This window comes from Poecile atricapillus, chromosome 2 (genome assembly GCF_030490865.1).
Source record: "Poecile atricapillus isolate bPoeAtr1 chromosome 2, bPoeAtr1.hap1, whole genome shotgun sequence".
Taxonomy (NCBI): Eukaryota; Metazoa; Chordata; class Aves; order Passeriformes; family Paridae; genus Poecile; species Poecile atricapillus.
In genome coordinates, this window is record NC_081250.1 from 106,394,584 (window position 1) to 106,413,521 (window position 18,938).

The 18,938-nt window shown below is 39.5% G+C and overlaps 1 protein-coding gene across 13 annotated transcripts in view; it reads left to right on the forward strand.

Moving 5' to 3' along the window:
• The window catches only part of GREB1L (GREB1 like retinoic acid receptor coactivator), a 130,995-nt gene that overhangs the window by 41,133 nt on the left and 70,924 nt on the right, over window positions 1-18,938 (forward strand). For all 13 annotated transcript variants that reach the window (XM_058830982.1, XM_058830986.1, XM_058830990.1 and 10 more), the window contains one exon: window positions 17,783-17,886. The gene's annotated coding sequence lies outside the window, so the exon portion shown is untranslated. The remainder of the gene's footprint in view (window positions 1-17,782; window positions 17,887-18,938) is intronic.

Here is an 18,938-nt window from a genome sequence, read left to right on the forward strand (position 1 = left end):
TCCTGAATGAAACAGTCAAGGTCAGAGTGGCATAGCTAAAGCCAGGAGTTACCAAGTTCCTCTGACCCAGATGAAGTTCTTTTTCTTGGCAGCTTCAGTAAGAAAACACTGGCTCTTGTGTACCTCTGCCTAGGTTGTTACATTGGTGAGACACAGATTGTGGTCTGATTTATATTTGAAATAGATCACCAAGAGCTGAGTTGGACTTGTCCTGGCTGGCAACTGTTCACAGAGTGCCATGCCCTGGTACTCTCTGACCTGGACTGGTTTCCTCTGAGACAATTATCAAAGAATGAAGAGTTTTTAAAAGGTATGATTAACACATGATCCACTCTTTATGTAAATATAGAAAATAATTAAGTGAACATATAATTATGCCCACATATTTTGCTAATCTTTTTGGGAAGATGAGGGAGATGTAGAGAGAAACTACAAAACATATATATATATATAATGTGTATATAAGAAAAATACGTATTCCTACAGGCAAACCCAGTGATTTTTATATTAAGTTTGTGAGAAGCGTGCAGAATCTTCTTTACATCAGGACACATGTACTTTGGTTACACCAAATCAGTATCCTCAAGGATACATTCCTAGTGTGGTGTTTGGTGTATTTTGTAGTATGTGCTATCCCCCTTCTAGGAGCCATTGTATAATGTTTTCCCCTCAAAAAACAGAATTCTTTACATTCTTAACAGGGGTAAGTAAGGGAGGAAATTTAAACTGCATTATAAGGAAAATGATTTTGATTAATTAGGAATACCTAGCAGGCCCAGGGAGAGAAGGAAAGTGTATGATCCTGCCCACAAGGGAGAATGAGAAGGAACCATAATTCAATTCAGAAAGCATAATCTGTACAAAACTTCTTTTCTTTACAATTTTTACTCTTTCAGTGCAAGGTAATGCTGACTGTCTCTACAATTTGTCTGGATTTTAAATCAGATCAGCATAATTAGCTAACTTTACTTATTAGCTTGAGCTGACTCTAGAGGCACAATGGTTGAATTGGTTGCCATTATATTTGTTTAACTGCTGTAAAGTAAGATTCTAACAATAGGTTCCTACACTTAAATAGCACTGTCGAGCACTGGTGCCCTATCAATCAGTCAGACCTCTCCCTCCTGCTGTCTGCTCTGATAGACAGTTCTGCTGATGTGGGGACTCCGGAAGAAGAGATCAGGAAGAAGGGATGATGGATAAAGACCATCTCCTGTCTTGGGAGGAAATCAGAAAAATCCTTTCTTTAACTATCAACAAGCTGCTTTGTCAAGGTGTCAGAAGATTAATTATGCTCACGCAAGAGGCGAGAGTGGCTTTTTTCCATGCCGGTTTTGGTGTAATGGGGTGGCATTCTTCTGAACCATGGCAGAGAATTGCCAAGAAAGAGGCTTAAGAGATTTCAGCCCCCTAACATCACTGTCCTGTAAGCGTTTGTAAAGCTCTTAGGCACACATCCACAGTGCTGTGAAGTTCTGCCAGTAATTGATTAATCAAAGTGTTTGTTTCGAGCGCTGTATGGACTTGATCTCGTGAAACATTTGGTGCCAACCGCTGTTAAAGTCTGTCAACATTATGGGTAGTTGGGCCTCTTTATATAGAACAAGCTTTCAACAAAAATATGCAGAAAACTTTTCCACAGCATAATGTGAATACGCACAACCGCTCACTAGTTTTTGGAGTTTATAAATCAATGAAAGGGAAAACCTCCAGTAAGTGTTTGGAGTATTTCATATTGGAGTCGGGCAAATCTGCATTGTGTTTTCTTTTATCCATCATCCTTTTGTATGTTTTTGAATAAATTAAATTGAAAGTATAATAAAAAATGAATGATCTTATATTTTGAATTAATCTTTTTTGGGAATAAATAAGATCTGCTAGCTTTAATTCTGAGCAGATTAGATTTTGGTAAAAAAGAAAAAGTGGGGTTTTTTCTTAGAATAAATCTAAATTGTAGACTTGAATAAATTCACTGCTTCAAATATGAGGTCATTTTTACTAAGTCCCTTGGTATATTAAAAGAGTATCTTCAAAAGCTCTTTAAATTTTGAACCATCTTGTCAGTAAAAGGACTCCTTCCATCTGGCCTAATCTGTCTCACTTAATCCCATGCTCAGATGAAGAAGAGCGATTTTTGTGAACTGCATTTGATACAGTTTGGGGTTTTTTTCTTGAAAATTCCAAGTCTTGAATTAATAAAAGGGAGAGTTAAAGAGCCACTCACTTTTTTAGTTTTGGTTTAGGATGTTTTGAACTCTAATAGGCTGTAGTTGAAACTGTAACAAAACCAAACATTTTAAACATGGCTGTGCCTGACCTTGAAATGCTGCTGATAAAAGCTAATGCTGTTAAATTGCATGCCAAATTAACCCTCATTTCCAAATGCTTTGTGTGTGTGTTTCCTGTAGGATAGGCTTTGATCCTGCCAAGCAACGCTTCTTTTACAATCAGTTATTTTTTAATGAAGGAAAGTCAATGAACAAGTTTCAGTAGCTATTTCAGATGTAGTTAAATGGAATGTTTTACATCCTTCTGCTGCTCTGCTTGGTCTGCTGTATCAGACACCTGACATGATACAGTGTTTTTGTGTAGAGGTAATGGTGATTTTCGCCTTTAAACTTTATTTTTGTGTGTGTAAACCTTATCAAGGATTACAAGTTCATGTGAGAAAGGCACAGGAAACTGACTGGGCAAGGAATACTTTCTGAAGCAGTCTTTTTTTTTAAGTCTTACTGAAGCTGAGCATCAGTAAAGTGGGGGTTTAAATCAAGAGAAAAAAATTATTTGCCTCACAAGTGCTTTTTTCTTGAAGCATCTGGGTTCACATTATTTTAGCAGATGCCCATCTTTCAGTATTTGTTTTTAATTCAGAAGTTGCAGGAACATCTGCCTGCGCAATTCATGGGCTTTTCATTGGCATCTTTTGAGAAATATGGACTTGGTATGAGATTTAATGGGATACAATCATGTGCCTTTTTGGACCAGCAGTCCTGCATAGGTCTGGTGGTGTAAACTCCCAGTAAAATCAGACAACAGGCATGAGCAGAAACTGCTCACATATAGATACTGGTTTTCTGTTTGCTCTTGTCTGCTGAGGACCTTGAGTGTTCTCATTTTAAAATGGAGGTGGCTCTTTTTAACCTCTGACAAATGAACTGCCATCTGCATAAATTCATTTGAGGGGGACATTGTCTTCCTGTGTGAACTTTGGCGGGAAGTGCTTTCAGGCCATAAAGTGAATCATTGGTCTCCCTGGGCTGGAGCTGATAGCTTGGCCTCTCTCCCTGGCATCTCCTCCAGGATGGTTAGCTCCTGATCCACTGTCATGTGTCTTTTCTCTGCCACTGTGCATGGGCCACCCATACCATGGCTGTGTCCTGTGTAAGGTCTCTGACCTAGCAGTATTGCCTTTTCATCTGGAGAGGGAAATACCACGGTCCAAGCTTCCACCTTCACCACATCATGTTCATAGCACTGGGCAGATGTCTCCTTATGCTTGATCTGTGTGACAGTTGTTTTCTGGGTGTCACCTCGATTGTGTTACCTTTCTTTTTGCACTTCTCTGCCAGTTGTTTTTGTTTTTTTTTTTTATTTTGGTCTGTATAATGTTAGACCTAAGGTCTTTATCTTTTCTTTCAAGGCCCTCAAAAAAATCCCAGACAGTGAGGGTTTTTTCTCTCCATTATCTTCCACTTGTGCCTCCTTGTTATTGAGGTGTCCCCCCTGGTGCCTAATGGGGCAGCTGACCTTGATCCAGGGCCAGCCCAGCACTGGTGAGCCTTGTTGGGTCCCCACTCCTTGGCACCATCTCACTTGTGTGGTGCTTTTGTATTTGCTGAGACATTTTGGCTGCAGGAATGGAAGTGTGCCCACATGGAGCCTGCCCAGACAGCTCCTGAGCCAGGATGGAAGAACCTTCTCCAAGCCAGAGGTGGCCAGTTTCTGTGTCAGCGTCAGCGCTGCTCTGGGAAGGGTTTTTTTTTTCACCCTGTGTCTGATCTGACCTTGCTTCTGTCAGGAGAGCAGCTTAAACATCTCTGCTCTGTGGTCCCACTCTCTGGAATTGGATTTTCCTGTTATCCAGTATATTCCAGCATCCACTTCTCTGTGTACTGGGGGTAACTGTATTCCTTTGTGTGACCTGTTGTCTCATGTGGATGCTTAGGAAAGCAGCCAATCTGTAGGTTAGGGCAGCATCTTTCCCAGTACAGATACTGCCAGCTCCAAGGCAACACAAACTATTGGAGAAGTATATTGTGCTTTACCTCATACTTTGGTGCAGGCCACTTTAGGGACTCGTGGGGGTGGGGAGGTGTGAAGAGTTGGGAGGGAACAAGTTGAAAGAGCAACACTTGGGATTTTCCAAAGGCTGTTTTGTTTTTGGGCTTTTAAAGCATCATCCTCTTTCCAACTCTAAATACAAGAATTACCATTACTTCAGCACAGTAAACTTTGATGCACAGCTGTTTCCTTATGCGAGCCCACATAGTTTTCTGCCGGCTTTGAAGGACCCTGGATTTGCCCCCAGGAAAATCCAGGGGCAAGGTTTCCAGTTTGTGACTAATGGTGGGGATTTGCAGCAGTGTGAATGGAAGCAGAGGGGAGGCCTTGCCTCTGGAGCAGCAACAAATGCAGCTCATGGGTGAGAGGATTGCTCATGGCAGTGCTGAAGCGCTGCTGGAAGGGGCAGTCTGGAGGTCTAGTCCAGCTCCTGCTCTTAACAGGTCTGTTGCCAGCATTTGTGTTAAAACTCATGTTAGGAGAGGATGAAAAGGTGATAGGGTATAACCAGAGATACTGCTCTGTTATAGCTGAGAGAACCTTAGGAAATGCTAATAGCAAGAGGAAGAGGTGATGTGTTTGTTGTTGTCTCTTTTTAGCAGCATTTCTCTGAGCATTTAAGAGAATGTGAATTCTGCTGAAATTACCTTTTCTTCACCTCTTACTGGCTCTTGAAAAGCCTGTGCTCCCTGAGCTGTCCACACAAACATACAAATAATGAAAAATCTAAGTGCACATGCTCCAAGGAATAGTCAAGCATGTCTAAAAAAAATCCTCATCGCTGTTTTTATGTTAGAGGGCTATTGTTTCTGAGGATTTTTTTTTTCCAGTTCAATACCTTAAAAATGCTTTTAAAGCTATCCCTAAGGAAAATGTGATAAGTTCCAAATAACTAACTAGAAGCTTTTGGAAGCCAGGAATGTCTTTGTTGTTCTCCCTTTGCATATGTTTTCCCAAGACTAAGGGCTTTGTTAAAACGTAGAAATAATATTTAGAAAGAGATAAGGTATCTGATCTTGCTAAGTCCCGTACTTTTCTGTAGAAATTCAAGGTAATTGAAGATGCTGTTTTTTCATTTTAAAATTTGGTGTACAGCAGATAAAAAGTGAGCTTCAAAAGAGGCTGTTCTGGAAAGGAAGGAACTTGAGAAAAAATGGGCAATTGAACAGGAATTGGTTTTTTAGCTTTCCTTTGAGCACAAATTGTTCCTGTTGCATTTGCTGACCTAGTTGTCTCACCATTATTTCAGAGCGTACTTATTTTCTCTTTGGTATTTTTTTTCTTTCTATTCTTGGAGAAGTAATGTGCAACATTTGCCTGGTACCTGACAGTAGATCAGTCACATCTCTGCCTTCCTAAATGAGACTATTCCTGTCTGATTCTATTTTGGTTTTTTGAAGGAGGAGAACCTGTATTTTTCTGTCTTGACAGATTAATGGCCATGAATGACACCTTGCAATAAAATCAGCGTTCTGGCACAGTCCCTGTTAGGTCTTTTGTACTTACAGGGTAGGAATCCCTGATCACCAGGTTGTTTTCTGTGCAAACACTGGGAGAATGCTGGGACCAACAAGGTTGAGCTGACCTTATGTGCTGGCCTGCTCACTGCCACTGACTGTCATGTTTCAAAGGTTAAACTAACTGTGGATGAAATGTAATCAGTAGTGCACTGGATCCTTTCCAGAGCTCACTAGAGGAGTGCAATAACCAGCATTGTTAGCTTTGGGAGAGCAAGAGACAGAGGTCATTACCTGTGTGCGTCTGAGCATGAGGAACCAACTGCCTTTCCTGCTACCTCCCACGTATGTTTATTTAAATCTTATCTGGAATTGTTATCCAGCTGGCCCCTGCTCTTTAAAAAAAAATAAAAAAATGTCTGTTTGTTCTTCATACACTGTAATTTTCATCCTTCTGTTGCTTTCTCAGAGTTTCCGTGAGAAAAATGTGCTTCTCTCAAACCCTGTCATTAGATGGGATGAGAATTGATACTTGGGGAAGCAGAAAAGGCTGAAAGAAAGAATTGCTGTGTTTTTTAGATCACAGCTTAACCCAGGCTGGGGTAAACCAGACAGTACTCTTAAGACAGTCACATAATGCACCAGCAGAGGAAAGATGATCTTGGTAAATTTTGCTTCCTTCACTAGTGGGTAGCAAGGAAAAGAGCTGGTAAAAAAGGAAGCTGGTGAGGGACGGAGAGCAAGTGTGGGAGGAGGAGGAGGCCAAACAGAAGGGCTAATGCAAAGATAGCATTTCTGAGAATTGATTTCCTGTTTCTTTCTATACTCAAACACTCATTTTCCCCAACTCTCTGTCATTTGTGCAGTACTTTCAGTCCTTGGCATTCAGATATGCAGCAGGAGTCTGTTCACAGCATCAGATAAAAAGGCTTTCTGGAAGGCACCAGAGGCGTGTAGGATATGGTGGGGAAGTACTGCTTGTTGTCACGTTAGGAATTTCAAGGGTGACAGGCATTGAAGCCAGTATTTATTTATTAATTTATTTTGTCTGTATAGCTTTTATACTACCTGCGCTCTGAAAATGCCTGTACAATAACAGTAGATTTAAGTGAGGAGCAAAAAATTGTCTTCCTTTTGAATGCTGTGGAAAGATTCTTTTTCACTCCATCAAAGCATTTTGTTTTCTTTATAGATGGGAGTGTGGGTGCGGCCTTGAAAACCAATACATTTAGAAGAAATGGAGACTTTTCCTTTGAAAGAAGAGAAGGGCAAACGGGGGACTTCCATTTCAGAGCAAATCAGAGCTGTAGAGATGATTAGATTATTTTAATACATATTTTGTTACAAATTTGTGATCATTGTGTTATAATCAAGTGGTGGGAGTATGAATGTTTTTTTTAGTATCTTTCTGTATGTGATTTTCATTTCAAGGTAGTTTCTAAAGAAGTGCTGAAGAAGTAGAGCACTGTACCAGTTTATAGGAAAGTCAGCTCCATTGAGAAAAACTCAGTGTAAGTTGGTTATGATGTCGTGAGAAGAAAATGCCATTATCCTTCTTAGCCCACCTTTATCAGACTCTCAGGTTTGTAATCACAAGCAGAGAGAGTTCCTTAGCACTATTTCCATCTGTTGCCCTTTCCTGTACTTCAAAAGTAGAATGATCTTTGTTCCTGAATCTTCATGAGATCTCTCTACTTCAGTGTATGTGAGAGAGGACAAGGTATTCTCTTTCTATTTACTTTTCTTATTAAATTCTTTTTTCTGAAAGGCCTTTTTTTTTTTTCCCTTGGCCATTTTTTTCCTTTCTCTTCATGCCAGAGCACTGGAAATGTGGAAGGACTGAGTAAAAGCACTAGCAACTGTCTTATCCTTGTGAATGCAGAGCTGTATTCCTTCCCAGTCCTTCATCTTTCACATGTCTGTTTCTCTATGCTGGGCTTCTGTATTAATTGTTCAAAGAGCAGCTTGGTTTCTCTTCCTGCCTTGAGATAGAATGCTTCAATAGACACTTTGTAAATATTCCTGGACTTCTAGCATGGCAAGCAGTGTCTGGATTAGACATAATTTCTCTATGAATGGTTTCTACTCAACTGGGATAACTATTCTAATGCCTGATATTTGTGGTCCAAATATGTGTAAGTAAGTAAAGTAAGTAAACTCTCTGTGTGTTGTGCAAGTCTTCATACAGAGAGCTTCTCAACAAAAGCAGATTTGATGTGAGAAAAGATGTAGACTCAAACTGCAGTCATAGAGGATGTAGGTCAGCATGGGTAGTGAAGATGCCCTGGTCTGTTTGTGGTTTTCCTATCGGGTCTATAAGGAGCCTGTCAATTTTTCTGTGTATTTTTCTGGGTCTTTCTAGAGGCCTTGTGTCAGCTCTGCTGAATGACCTTAGGAACAAGAAACCAGTTTCTTCTGTCTCCCAGGTGTTCAGTCAGCTGCCCAGACCTGGGTCCATGGCATTCCCAGCTAGGAGAAGACCTGTGAGTCAGGTGCTTGCCCCTATGTAGAAATACCTAGAATTCCTCAAAGAGAGGAAACCTGTTAACATTAGCATTTTTAGGAAGGTCTGGCTATACTCAGTGTTTCTGCACAAGAAACAGCATCTAAACAGCAAGCCCTGACAGAGTTTCTGTCTTTCTGGAATATCTTAATGATGGGAGAACTTGTGCAACACAACTTGAAATAAAGAGCCTTGCTTGGGAAAGCGGTTTGTAATTGAACTATGGGGTCTGCTTGTATTAAAGTGTTTTTTATATATATATTCTGATCTGCTTCTTTGTTTAGACTGCTCTGACACATTATTCGAAAGATACTGTGTAAAATCACTAATTGTAATCTAGCTGTTCATGACCAAGCATGCTGTTTTCTCTTTGCAGTACAGAGGCCAACTGCATTAAAGTGGATGATTTTATGTGATTACTAGCTGCATCCATCTTTGTATTCAGACTGGCTGATTGCTATAAATACAAACACGAGTTTCTTTGAATGGCTGATGGGCTGAATCTCCTCAATATAAGGGGTCAAGATGAGCCAGATAGACAACAGTATCTTGTGTTTCCCCTCCACCTAGATTTCTACTGCACATATATGTGCACATTTTGGCCACAAGTCATATTTCTTTTTTGAAATCTCCTTTCTTCTTGACTCTGTTCTTCACACCTTTCACGGTTTCCTTCTGTGGATTTATAAAGGCGTGTTTATGCTCGTTTTATGCTGTTTTGGATAGGTAGATATCTTTAAAAGAGCAATAAGAGAGCAGGGGCTTCTACTCTGTCTTCTGCCCTTCCACCTTTTTCTCTCAGGTCATGTATACGGCAAAAATACTAGAAGTAGTGTGGATACCATGGTAGTACTCCAGAGCAGAATGGTTTGAAACCAGGGAAAAACCATATGTGCACAGTATCTACTCCATACCATTGGTCTTTTGGGCTCTGATATATGTTGGCACAGACGTCCCCAGAGATGGCCATATTCTGTAATTAGAGGCCTGCATTATGTCTTTCCCCTTTCAGATGTGTTTAATGGCTATGTATTTTGAAAAATTCACCAAGTAGAAGAAGGTGTTTGCAAAGTTTTTTCTGACAAGCCTTTCACTGAGCCTCGGTAGCAGGATTTCCAGGTCAATGCATGCCATATATTTGTGTCTGGACACAGCTGCAGGTTGTCCTTTTACGCTGTCCTCACCAGACTCTGCTGAGATGTTTCTCTGGGTCTGTTTTCTCTGCATTTGTCACTGAGGGAAATCAGTTGGCTCTGGATAGATATGCTTCATATGTGAGATCCCATCCTTACTGATGCTAACAGGTTTAGTTGCTGTGTGTGTACAAAACCCAGGGAAGAAATGTGGTGTTCCAGGAAGGCTTGTTCCCTCACCCTGTGTCAAGTTTCTGTGTTGTGTGCTAGTGACAAGAGATGCAGAGCAAAGCTAACAAGCTGAAATGTCCTCTGTAAACCACAGTGTTCCTCAGAAATTTCTTCTGGCTTGTGAATATTTCATAGCAGGAAAATTTACTGTCTTGTGAAGAAAAAGACTTGTTTTGGCTTTGAGTATATAGAATTCTTAATTGTATAAGACAAAATTGTGGCAAATTTTCCAATTTCTCCCTGGAAAATTCTGACTTCTCTCTCTCTGGTGTCCACATATTCCTACAGACATTTGTGTTTGAGTTTTGCTGTTTGGTCCTTGTGATTATAGTGTGCCTGGGTTTTTTTCAGGATAAAGATCCTGTTTTAAGCTTCTGATAAAGAATATAATATGATTCTTTCCTGTGTTGCCAGTAAGTGAGACACACATGTGAGGAGATGGGGACTGGGGAGAGAAGGCAGCCTTCTTGTGTAATTACATGAGAATATTGTGGTATGTGCATTTTCTATGGGAGACTTTTAAATACAGATAATACTAATGAATCTTTTCCTCAACCCTAGCCATACGTGTTAAGTCTTCTAACTGAAATCTGTACAACAGATTTAGAAATCATTATTAGACTTTTAAAATGTCATAAAGATTCAAAGACAAAGAGGCCAGTTTGCCTCTTTAAATTATATGGTGTTCAAGGATGTGTTATTTCAGGAGCTTTTCCAAGACACTGCACTGTCACAGCTTCATTGCTTCAAATGTCACTTCAAGTAGGAGCAGTTTTTATAACTACACAAGTAAACTCAAGATGGTTTAATGGAAATGATTTCTTCATGTGTCAAAATGACCCCTTTGTTTCTCATTTTACTCTTTTGTTGCCTGCAGCTAATCTGGTTTTTGGGTTATCAGATCCAAGCATCTTACAATGCTGACTCTAGCAGCGGCATTCAGTTGGAATGCTGCCTTTTGTTTACTGGTTTCTCCAGGCCTCCAGTGCTTTCTTTGGTCATCTGGTGGCTCCACTAATGTGATTTGCACTCCCAGGCTCTGCAGGTAGTCATGGGTTTTTAAAGGGAATTAGAGGAAAGCCTGCCACCCTGGTGGCTAATGAATCCACAGGGTATTTCTTATTGGTGTTTTGTTTTTACAGATTCTTTTTTCTGTTTTATGGTATTTTTCTTCTGTCTGATTGGACTTCAGTTTCTAAAGTTGGCTTACCTGGCTGTGGTGAGGTGACATTCACTTTGCTTGAAATAGAAGTACCAAATCCTATTGGTCAGTGTGTCCATTTGGGGTTTTCTCAGGAACTGTAAATAAGTATGGAAAAAATAGATGGCTGCACAAAGACTCAAAACTTTTTTCTTACAATACATATTATACAAAGCTTGTTGACAAACTTCCATCTTCATGAAAACTCTAACTATTAAAATAGCAAATGTTGGCTCATGCAGGGAAGTTGAAGTGTTTTGCTAATGAGGTTGCTGGAATCATAAATTTTTGCAAGCACACCAGGAGAAGATGCAAGTTTGTAAACACACTAAGTGCAGTCTTACAAATGTGGGCCAGTAAAGGACATAGTCAAAGAAATATTCTATTACAGTTTTTGCAGAAAAACAAGTTCGGAGATGGTTATTTAATATGAAAAGCATATGCACAAAAGAGGACATATTCTTAAAACATCTTCAACTCTTTTTGTGGAGCAAATGAGAGTTTCAGACTCTGAGGAGTTAAGTTGAATAGCATGTCAGATACTGAGTAAGATGCCATTCCTTCTTATATCCACAACCTCTTACTTAAGTATCCTTGTGGATTTGAGTGGGGATTAATAGAGTGATTAGGGTTGGTTGGAGTTTTTTTTCCAGATTAGTCCTGCAGTTTTGTTAAGGCCAGTATTTGGCTTGCACAAAAACAAGCACAAAGTCAAAGTTCTTAAAGCTTCACTCTAGTCTAATTAAGACTCAACCTACAGTGTCAGGATGTGAAATTTTTTATATTTTCATAAAATATTTTTCATCTGTTGTTTAAGAATGGAAGAGGAAAAAAAATCTGTGATAAAAACAAATTTTGAATAAGACTTTGGAAATAAATGGGCCCTTTCCATGCAAAAATAGTTAATATTGAATCTATTCTTATTGTTGTTTACCTTGAGAGCAAGTTATCTGTTTACTCAAGTCTGAAGAATTTAGACTGGTAGGAGTTGTGCCACTGACATGTGGTTTATAGGGCTGGGTCTTAAGAGAAGAAGGAAGCTTTAGAAAAGTTGAAGCACACAAACATGTTTCAGTGCCCTTGCTTTGTGCTCTTCTTTGGTGTCAGCGCTGTAGGATTTATGTTTATATTACATGTGTGTGTTTATGTTTTTAATATACAAAGTGAATATCACAGCATTAAATTTTGTTCAAGGATTGTCAGTATAGTTGTTGAAGTGGTATTTTCACTAAAGGAAAAAAAACCCAAACCCTGTAGAAATTCGGGTGCAGGGGTTTTAATAGTGAACAAATAAAACAAGAGTGTATCGATTGAGTTTTACTAGGCTGACAGCAGCACTGAAGGTCCTCGTGATGCAGAAGTTTGTGACCCATGAAATCTCCATTTTCCTTCTATTGGTAATGTATCTTGAACTACAGAAGCCTGGAAAATGCATCCTGGATGACCTAACACATTGATTATCTACAAACAGAAAATTATTTAAGCTCATTGCTAAAAATGTGTTTGATACTAGTAAATATAAGGGATAGGCTTAAATGATGTTGTTGAACAAGTGTTCCCTGAGCACAAATTCACTAAGGCAACAGCCAATCCTTACAGGTATGAATAATATCTGCTATATTTTCCTTTAAAATGCTAATTTCAGATGCTTGGCCATTTTGCTGATTCAGCTTCCTCAGCTTGCATGCCAGTGCCCAAAAATCAGAATTTTGCTTCATAAATGGTTCTTGTTTCTGATTGAAGGAAATGAAGGGCGGTAAGGAATTGAGCAGAGTTATTTCTAAGATGGGTAAATATCCAAGGTTCATGAAAAGAAGCCTGTAGCACACAGGCACACCAGCAGGCAGATTTTACAGCTCTGTCCAGAGCACAGAAGGAAGATAAATCATGGCCATCCCCCTCTCATTTTTGAAATGGTTCAACCCTGGGGTTTAGCTGAAGGACTTAAGGAGTTTTTGAAGTGCAAATAGACTGGTGAAGGGTAAACCTTTTCAGAGTTTCATTTAGATGGATTTTTTTTTTTTTCTATGTGGATTTCTGGCACCAGCTGAGATCTGGAAAGCCACAGGATTTTTTTGTTTTTGATCAATCAAGCAAGCAGAACTTGCCATGGGGGTGTACATTCTCTGCATACATATTGATCTTATTGTGTTTAAAAGTAGTTAATTTAATCAGGGCTTTTTGAAACCTTCCCTGGTAAAACTTGCATTAATGAAGCTGTCATTTCAAGGTCATGTTTCAGTGTCAATAACTTAATGGTAATGACAGAAGTTACCTGTAAGTTTGTTATCAATTTTTCAATCATTCCATGTTAAAATTGTGTTGAATGAGAACTAATTTTACATGCATGCATGTAAAAATGTTCAGCTTCAATTGGAAAATGTGAATCTCATTAAATGGAAGATTTTCATTTCCTAATTCAGTCTGCAGTTACCAAACACATTAATACTGGCAATTCTGATACTGTTCACTGCTGTTTGGATCAGTACCTTTTACCTGCCCTATTCCATATGGAGTTTGGCTCCAGTAATTCTATTTTACACCTTGTCTCTTCCAGCAAAATGGTTGTAGCATCAGAGTTTTTATTCAAGGCTCTTTCTAGTAGTTTTGACCTTTTTACGTCACATTTTGTCTTGTTTAAAAGCAGCAGCATGCAGAAGATGGATTGCATATTAACTATAAACACTTCTCCCTACTGTGATAAATATTTGGAGATAAAATGTGTAAGGGCTGAGTGTTTGATAGGATTCCCATCTGAGTGCAGAGTACAGATTTTATTATGCAGGATACAGTTCACTACTTTTTCATCCACATCTGGTGCCAAGATCTTCAAGTATTTTGGGTGAAAGTACTATATATTTTCATCCTGTGGGGATGTTAAGTGCAGACTTCATTATATGCTTCTCTGATTTATTTGGGTTGGAAGGAGCTTCAGAAAGTTGTTTTGGACATGGTGACACTCAGGGTATAGTGGAACTAGTGGAGTCAGATACCAGCAGAATGTGCCAGTACATCCCCAGAGACAATTTTCTCATTTCTTTTCTTCGTAGTTGCAGTATGCCTTGAACCCTGCCAGTTGCTGAGATATGAGGTGGAATGAAGAGTCTTGCATAAAACTTTTTCAGTCATTTACCAGTAATGGGCTTCTGTAGATTTCCCTGTTCGTGTTCGTGGATTTTATAAAAGATTTCAGTGTCAAAATGGGAGAGGAACTCCGGAGGTGGTCAGAGGCCCAGAACTGGAATCCTCTTTAGGAAGTACCAAACTGGTTGTTAGTTTAATTTCTGTGTGTTGTGTGTCCAAAATGACACTGCAGAATGGCACACTATGGGAAAGTGGCCCATCTTAAAAAATGGTGTATTTATACATTACTTCTGTATTTACAGTCTGTTGGTTTGATGTAGTCTGCTACGAGAGCACAGCAGAAACATTCTACATCAGAATAGGGACCTGAAATTATAACTCATCACAAATTTATAACTATGGCTAAATACAATCAATAAATAAATCTTAAGAAGTCCATGCTGTGATTTTTCCCTGACTTTACATTGGACAGGAGATGTTTGGTTATCAGGCCCCCTATCCTAGTCTTTTATTTTACAACTTTAACTTTACATCTGTAAAACTCACATGTTCTCATTCTTATGTACTGTAATGAAGGTTATTTCATGTAGTGTTTGAAAACTGAACATGAGATGCTGTTTAAAGCATCCCTGAGAGACAGGGAAATTCTTTGTATCTCACTGCAGAGAAGGGGTTCTCAGCATTTGTGGTGTCACTTTTTGCAAATCTGTCACCAAGAGAAGTTAATATGACCTTTCCTTTTTGTAAGTAATATTTTCTACCACCCAGGACTCTTCAGCAAGTCCCGTTTCACTGACTGGATGGAGAATTTTGGGTGTATTTCAAATCAACAGTTTCTAGTTCAGTCTTACAGACACAGAGGGCATTTTTGTTTAGAAACAATCATCATTCTATAGCTGGATATGTGGGTGTTGGCTGGAAAATCAATCATTCTAATTTAATTTTTTTTTTTTTTTAAGTGGTGCATGCTCAAATGTTAAAACATTGAGGGGCTGTTACTTGCAGATTACAGATTTATCAAGCAGCTGTGACATTAAAGTAATCTTACTCTGGTTACAGTATGCATTTGTCAAGGGCACAGGCTTGCACAATGATTCTGAATTCCTGTGGAATTTAACTGAGCAACAGCTGGTCTGTAGGATGTGCAGATTTTAACAAGGTAACGTCTGTGTTTTGGCAAAGGACTTGTGTGACCTTCTGCTGAAGCTGTTCCAAAGTGCCCTCCTCCTCCATTCAAGTCTGTAGGGGTCCTGAAAGAGTATTTGTGTGAAATGTCTCCATTCTCTCTTCTCCTCTTGATTTTATCGCAGGTAAATTCTACAAAATTCTTCAATGGGGTATTAGGGAAAAAAAAAAGAAGAAAATAAAAAGGTCATCAACACCACTAAATACAGCTTACCATAGAAAGAATACTCTTTTTGGCTTGTAATTATGCCAGATTCCTTTTCCCCACAGTTGTTGGTTGGGGTTTTTTTCACTTGAGAGAGGTTTATGGTGCTGTGTCTGCCAGAATAACCGTGTCTCAGGGTTGAAGTTGTATTTCTCCCCAGAGTTCCTAGAGGTGATGTTATCTTTTGTTCACTCAACAGTATGGTCATTCCTGAGAGCATCTGTCACTTTAGGCATTGTAAGATGGATGAGTCTCAAGTGAACTGCTAGTTGAAGCAAATGGTAAAAATAAGAAAAGACATGGGGGTTGGGGGTTTTCAGAGGGGACAGACAACAAGGAAGCACTGTTAAAAATCAAAAGTAAGCCAGACCATAGTGGAGGAAAGAGCCAAGATGTGGATCACGTTAGCAGACCTCACAGGTCTTGGTAATGATGATTGGTGGTGGCTGATGAATTCTGAAGAGATCTTGTGCATGTTGGAAAAAATGCTGTTGATTTGTTTCCTATTTTGTTTGCAAATAATGGAGGATAAGAAGGAGATGACCTGATCATAAGCTGAAAAAAATTTTTTTGTCACATTATGTTATATGGTCAGGTCAAATTAATGTTGCCAATAATCAGGAAAAGGGTTAACAGTGTGTCTTAAACATTGTGTGACAATCCGTCAGTTCTGAGTGAGCATACATAACAGTATAAAAACCAAAGCAGCATATCAGCATATTTCCTTTCAGGAAAAAAAAAAAAAAAGTGGAAACTTAAAATTCATAGTTGATAGTATTTCAGAAGGTACTTAATAGTTTTAAAAGAGGTAAGGTTCCCTCCAGCATCCCTGATTTAGGTGGACTAATTGAGTTAGACTTTTTTAACGGAGAGAAAGTGGTGCAAAAACACATAAACCCCAAGAAAACTCCCTCGAATGCACTGACAAGCAGATCCATACCCCCCACCCCCAAGCTGAGCAAAGGTCTGTGTTTGCAAAAGCAGCCAGCAAAGGACAAAAGGCACTTATAGCCCAGTGTGTGTCAAGGTTTGGGAAGGGTCCAGGAGGATCTTGGCTTGAAAAATTATTTTGTCACACTGTTGGCATTGGTCCATAAGGGGAAGCACTGGTTGAAAGGCGAAGAAATTAAGATGATTAGAAGCTTTAAAGCTTCACAAATGGTGGAGTATCTCTCTTCTCAATGGATGTAAATAATAGATGAAAGACCAAGAGTGACAACAAAGGCTCAGGGCCTTTAAGAGAATGTGTGCAGCCTGAATAGAGGTCTGTGGCCTAGGGCCAAAGGTCTTAGCTTTGAGTGTAATTAGAAGAAAATACAAAAATGTCATTACTAGCAGGTGAAATGTTCAGCACGTGTCTGAAAAATAGCAATTTCAGAGCCAGGAGCAGCTGGAATTGGATTACTGACGTTCTGCAATCACTGCAGAGCCCTACAGTTTGGTCGGGAGATGTGTGCGTTATCCCTGCTGTCCATCCGCGCCGGAGCCGCTGCCAGCGTGGTGGGGATGCGCCGTGCGGGGCAGCATCGGTGGTCCCTGGCAATAGAGTTGTTTAGTGCCTTTCTTCACAGCACAACAATCCTGCCCAAAACCTTTCCTGAGCTGGAGCCGAGGGTTACAGCTGCTCTCTTAAACAGGCTGATTTTTATAATTGAGTGGAGGGGAAGGAAGCTTTAAGGCCTTTAATTTTAGAACCTGGAGTTTCAATTCTGGGTGTACTGCTGCGTTCTGGTTTTGCCAGCAGGCCTGTGCCTGTAGTCCAAGCTTTAAGCCTTAAAATCCCATTGCAAGCACCTGGGAAAATTCCTTTAAATCTTTTGGCAAAATATGGTCTGTTGCTATTGAGAAACCAAACCAGTTTGTCTGCCTAAGAAAGTCTTGTCAAAGTCCACTCAATGATAACTTAATTTAAAGCTTTTCCTGATGTTAATTGGTTTTCTGTACAGCCCTAGGTATTTTAGGAGTTATTCTTTTGCTTGCTGCTTGCTACACCATTTTTGCCATTCCTTGGGGTGTTTCAGGTGTATTTCCTCTTATAAAATGCAATTTCTATTAATAAAGTTTTCACTTCAATATTTTTACCAAAAGCCAGATAGGACAGCAAACTGATTTCATTTTGAACTGCTGCACCCATTTAGTTTGTTTCTTTATAAATAGTGAAAGAATTACTTCTGCATTATCATATCTTTCTTTTTTTTAATGTTTCTGCAACAGTTAATTTTATCATATTAATGTGATGAATTCCTAATCTGTCATATAGTGACAGCGTCACTGTTTTTTGGCCACAGCGCCAAAAATGTGCAAATTCGAAGTTTGTACTTCTGGTAGAATATAGAGAAGCAACCAAGCACTTTCAAACAAGTATTCCTTTAAATTTTTTAAGTCATTTGCCCTCCTTTTTTCTCCCTAGACTGGGTTTCCACAGGGAGGGTTTTTTGTCTTGTTATAAACTATATGCTGGCATGAGTCATTCTGATTTTTTTCTCCCTTTTTATTTTTCAGGTGTTCAGAAGTTTTAAACAACTTTGCAGCAAAGCTTCACAAACTCTTAGCTACATCCTTTAATCATGACTGCATTTCAAATTGGTTAAAAGGAATCTGAGAAGGTACTGTTCTTGCTTTTCCTAATGGACAATACATTGTATGTTTGTGATTAGCATCTCTGCTTTCATTTCCATTGTCTGCATTTTAGGAGCAGTGTGGACTGTAATAACAATTTTATTTTTGCTTCAGGCATGTAAAATGTCCAAGTTCTTTAAAAAAAAAAATCATGAAATCCAGTTCAGATAATCAAAAAGCCTTCAACAGAGGGCTGATTTGTGCTTCCATTTTTTTCTTATATACCCACAATGAGGTCAACTTCATTATTTAATGACAGTTCTTTTGAAGCTGTAACAATCTTCTTCTGCTGTTTTACTTAGAGGCTCTGCAAATACCTAAGCAACTAGCTAAATATATGTTTTATGCACTTGAAGGGTGAATGTTTGTTTGTTTATTTGTCCTCTCAAAGGGTTTAAAACAAATGGGAAGAAGAATGCAGATCTTTGTAATGATTGGGATAGATTTGTGCTTCCAACTGAGATTCTCACACATCTTTTTTTTCCTGACTTCTGAGAGGGGGGAGGCTTGCCTCAGTACACAATATTGGGCTCACATAGTTTCTTGTTGCATTTAAATAGCCAGTGTCCCCAGAAGGCTGAAGATCTATTCCTGCTTTATGACCTGTTGTATCCCTGGGGGCAAGGGCAGCCCTGAGCAGAGCAAGGGGGTCATGGCCACAGCCCGGGTTCTGTGTGGCGCTTGTGGGCTCCCAAAACCTGCCTGCAGGAACATTTTGCTTGGCAACATCTGGAACATGGTATAATCTGGAAGAGGGGGGAACCTCTAGGATTTTGCTTCGCCAGGTGCTAGGAGGAAGCAACATTAGCCTTTTTGATGGGGGGGAGGTAGATTCTGTGGCCCTGAAGTTAGGCTAAACAATTGCAGAGGTCAAAGGACAGCTGAGTGCGGTCAATGAGACACCCTGGGGTGTATTTTGTTACTTAGTAAAAGGAGCAGCATCCTAAAACCCTAAAGGATTCTCTTGAAAAACTGTGTTGTGAAAAGGTTTTATGAGTCTGATGGCAAAAAGTGCTGATTTAGCTAAGGAATGCTTGCT